Genomic DNA, 4,877 nt, shown 5'->3' on the forward strand with positions numbered 1-4,877 from the left:
AGTTTTCTTTCCTAATGCTTCAGGTAATTTTTTTTCTCCAAAAATATGCTAGTTAGATGCTTCCACAGAGTCCCCCCTCACCCCATAAAATTACCCCATTCATCTCGTGTCACACCGGGCTCCTCCTGGGTCCTGGTGGTTGGTGAAATCACAGTTTCATCAGATGGCTTCAAAGGAGGCAGAATCATCACAGCCGCAAATGGTTCTCCCCATTACTCAGAGGGGAGGGCAGCCAGGGACATGGGTGGAGTCGTTTGGCCATCCTCACGCGTGCGATTCTGCCCCTGGACCTCTCCTAAGTGTGCTCACGTTTCAGGGTGCAGTCCAGCTTGTCTTTACAGCAGAAATTCTCCCTGTATCAGCTGCAAGGACGCTAAGCCTTACTCAGTGAGAATATTACTTGGGGCTTAGAGAGGTTGTCAATAATGGAGAGACTGAAAACAACTGAGTGTTCGTGGTTGGGAAATAAACCAGTGGAATGAACAGGAACAGTGCCAAAGCTGAGACCAGCAAACGACGGCCCACAGGCCAAGTTCGGCCTGCTGCCCTTTTTTGTAAATAAAGTTTTATTGGCACACTGTCATGTTCCTTCATTTAAGCATCATCTACGGCCGCTTTTGTTCTACAGAGTTGAGTAGTGGCAACAGAAACCATATGGCCTGCAAAGCCTAAAATATTTACTCTCCGGCCCTTTGCAGAAAAAGTTTACCAACCTTCACTGAAGCAACAATCTCCCCCAAAGATGAGAAGAAGAAGAAATATATAGAGGGAAACATGCTGGTAAAAGTCCACAGAGAGCCCAGCCTGGCGTGGCTCAGCGGATGAGCATTGACCTAGGATCCAGGAGATCGTGGGTCTATTCCCCATCAGGGCACATGCCCGGGTTGCGGGCTCGATCCCCAGTCGGGGGCGTGCAAGAGGCAGCCCATCAATGACTCTCTAATCATTGATGTTCCTGTTTCTCTCCCTCTCCCTTCCTCTCTTGGAAATCAATAAAGATATATTAAAAAACAAACAGACAAACAAAAAAAAACAGAGTTCGAGTGGCAGTGTTGACACATAAATATGAAGCTTGACACTTCAGACTTAAGACAGGAAAGCGAGAATGAGGGGCTCAGAGCTATCTTTGTATCCATGGTGACCTCCTCACAGTCTCTGGAAATTTCTCTTGCCTTAGTCCTAGACTTAACCCTCTTTCCGAGAGCGTTGAACACCCCTAGAGGTGTGGCTCTACCAACGTGAGGTGCTCCCAGAACAAGTCACAGCGCCCCGAGAATGGAGCTTCACTCTGTGGTCCCTGAGGCGTGGGCAGCACCTGTGACCTCTGCATCACCTCTGGCGTCAGATAGCCTTTGACGCTTCCAACCCCTTGGGAGTCTCCCTCTTGCCCAATAATGAACCTTAACAAAGTAGCCTCCCATCTCACCTCCTATTTTCTGTCACTCTGTCTGTCCTTTGTTCCGCACAGAAACAAAACCATGGTTCAGAAAGGACTCCCGAAAGGTTATCTGTGCAACACAGTGCGAGCCATTCGAGAAGGCCGTGTGTCCCGATTCAAAGGCAGTGGGGGAGGAACAGAAAGGCACACACCTGAAGCCAAAGGACCTCCGTTCACACCCCGAACAACATGAGCTCAAAGAAGTGAGTTCCTTTTTTTTAATTCTTGTTTTCTTGTCTCTGATATTGAAGTAATTATGCTGCCCGCCTCGTACTTTTGCTGTGCAAGTTAAGTAAGATGTGTGTGGATGTGGTTGGATGTGGGGGTGGGCGATTATTTCTGGAACCTCCCTCCGTCCTATTGTCAGCCCAGATGACTCGGATGAAGAATTCTGTGAAAATTCAGTTTTGTTGAACAGACACCTGGACAGGTTGCCCACGCCGACCCAGTGTTGATCAAACCCCACTCACTGACCTTGCAAGCACTAGGGGCACAGAACTATATTCATGAATTAATCAACAAAAGTGCAAATCTTAACATTAACTTGGTGGCTAGACTAGGAAGTTGGCGGGTGGCCCATGATTCCTTCCTTCTTTACTAAGTTCCTGATCTTGTGGGTTAGGTGATCTTATTTGGGGTAGTTGTTGAGGGAGACGAGTTGTTTACATGGGGTTGTACTGCCACCAAAGCATCCTTTCTTTTTTTTTTCTTTTTTTTAATCATTTTTTTTTTTAACTTTTTATAATTTTTATTTTTGTTTAAAGTTTTACAGATGTCCCTTTTTCTCCCCAATGACCCGTTTCCCCCCCGTTCCTTCCCCTTCCCCAGTCACTCTCCCCACCATTGTCCGTGTCCTTGGGTTGTGCATGCATCCTTTCTTGTACTGGCATGGAAATGGGCTCCACTCATCCTCTGGGAATCCTCCAGCCTTACATTTCTGTGCAAATATTCATAAAGATGATGATGGTGGTGGTGATGATGATGATGATGATGATAGCATTTCATGAATATTTATTATGTGCCTCACAAGGTGCTAAGTGCTGTGGCACAATTCTCAGTTGATCCTTCCAACAACCCTGTAAGTTTGGTCTACAAAATTATTCCGACTTCACAAAATAAAGACATAGATTAAAAAAGGCTCAGAATCTTCCCCAGCCACAGCCAATAAATGGCAGAGCTGGGATTTAAACAGCTCAGCCGTCTAACTCCCAAGCCTGACTACCTAAACACAGTGCAAAACATTTGGCACCAAAGTTCCTCTGATTTTGCTAGAGGACAAAAATTTTAGATTAATTTCTGCCCATTGTCCCACTCGTAGTTTTTGTTTCAGGCCCCCTCTGGGGCCCTGTTCCCCTGTCTCTACTTACCCCGTCAGTCTCTGCCCAAGCAGTCCTCTTACCCAGCTACTCTCTACGGTACCTTTGTGAACTAAGACCAAGTTACACTCATCGGCTCTTCTCTACAGGGAAATGCCATCCTTTTTCATAATTGGTTGATACAACCAGATTAGAAATTAAATTGGTTTTGTGGGGTTTTTTTTAGCATCTAAACAAATGGAAATGCACAATGGCATGATCTAAGGTGATTCAGAATCTGGGAGAAGACCTAGCTAGCTAGCCTGGAACTTTCAGCCTTATAAAAGTTCACTTCAGTGGTAAGTTTTGTGTCTTAGAATCAAAGAATTCTATAGCTAGAAGGACTTGAATTTATGGAAGAGAAAACTGAGGCACAGACAATGAGGTAGGAAGGAAATGAATACAATAGATTACTTTCTAGTCAGGTAGTATACTGGGACCCTTCACACATAGTGTTCCCGTCTCACCCCAAAGAGTTTGGATTCCATTATTGTCATCAGTGTCAGAGATGAACCTGAGACACTGGGAAGAAATTTAACTTGTCCAGTGACACAGGCAGGTAAATTAAAGTCTGCCTGGGCCATCACACCTCATTGCAAATTAGAGAGATGAGACACTGACTAGGTCAAGGTGTGTCAAAGTGCAAGAACTGGAGAAAAACATGGAAACTAGATCCTGAATTTCAATGCCAGCTCTGAAGACACACAAGAAGATATGCCTAGGCTTCCTGCATATTACTTTGCTCCTCAGTCAAATGGGGGTTAAAAAGTGATATATCCCACAAGCTTGTGATGAGGTGTGACTCCTGGAAGTAAAGAAATGCAGAGGACTCCTGGGCAGCACTGATCTTCCTGTAGACACTGACAGCAGCCTCCGGACTCAAAGAACTCAAGCAATGACCTTGACCCCAGATACAAGGATGAATAAAAGTTCCTTAGCTCTATCCCATAGCAAATATAAAATTTTCAGGGAAACAGAAAGGAAAATAATTTAGGATGTAAGCCTAGGGGAAAGTCAAACATCTGAGAGTGATATGCGCAATGAGCTAAGAGTTCAGACCAAGAAAGCTTGGGAGCTGATAAAACAGATCACCCACAAGCACTGGACATGCTAATTGAGAAGGGACCTGGGGTCCCCGTCAGAAGATGGGCCTGGGGCCAAAACGTATCAAACAGAACTAAGTAGAAGATATACTCCTGGTGTGGAGCTGAGTGGAGATTTAGAGAAGAGAGAAGCGATGGTATGAAGGACAACAGGATGGTATATAAATTCTACTGTTGGACATGAAACCAAATGTTGGTGGCAAGGAGATGGAGAAGTTGGAAGACTTGTGCCTTCCTAGGAGAAATGTTAAATGGTGCAGGCACTGTGGAAAACAGTATAGTGGCTCCTCAAAAAGTTAAATGTATAATTACCATGTGATCTGGCAACTCCACTTCTAGGTACGTATGCAAAAGCTGGAAAGCGGAGCCTCTTCCTGGCCCCCAGCTCATGCCTCCTCACTTCAGATTTGGATACAGTCAGCTCTAGGAGATGCCCAGGTCAAGAGGAGGGGGGATGGGGGGTGGGAATCCAGGAATAGTCAAGGGGAGAGAGAGGCCATAGCCCTGCAGCTGCCCTGCCCTCCCTCCTGCCACCCTGCCTCACCCGTGGGTGCCAGGCCAGCCCTCTGCCCGCCAGGCATAGAACGGCTCTGTAGCCAAGAGTCAGGTCATTATATGGCCTGACTTTCAAGTGGCTTTTTAAAAAGTGCTCCAGTGATGGGTGTGGCGAAACAAATGAATACCAATGAGAAAGGCATCTGCTCTGCCAGGGAAATCAAGTTTATTAGGAGCCTCCAAGGGAAGGCTGCTGGCGCTTGGGAGGGTTCTCTGGACAAGCAAAGAAGGAACTGGCCCTGGTGCAGGAAAGGGTGGGCAGGGAATGATCTGGAGTAGGTTGGGTGAATTTCTTGGCTGACCCGCTAGGGTGGCTCCAGCCACGCAAACTGTGTCTTCAGGCCCTTGTATCGAATGAACCAGAGCCGGGTCAAAGCTCTGGAGCCCTGGGCCCTGCCTCCTGGCTCCTCTGGCAGCCCCAGGGCT

The sequence above is a fragment of the Miniopterus schreibersii genome, assembly GCF_964146895.1.
Source record: "Miniopterus schreibersii genome assembly, chromosome: 16".
Classification (NCBI taxonomy): domain Eukaryota; kingdom Metazoa; phylum Chordata; class Mammalia; order Chiroptera; family Miniopteridae; genus Miniopterus; species Miniopterus schreibersii.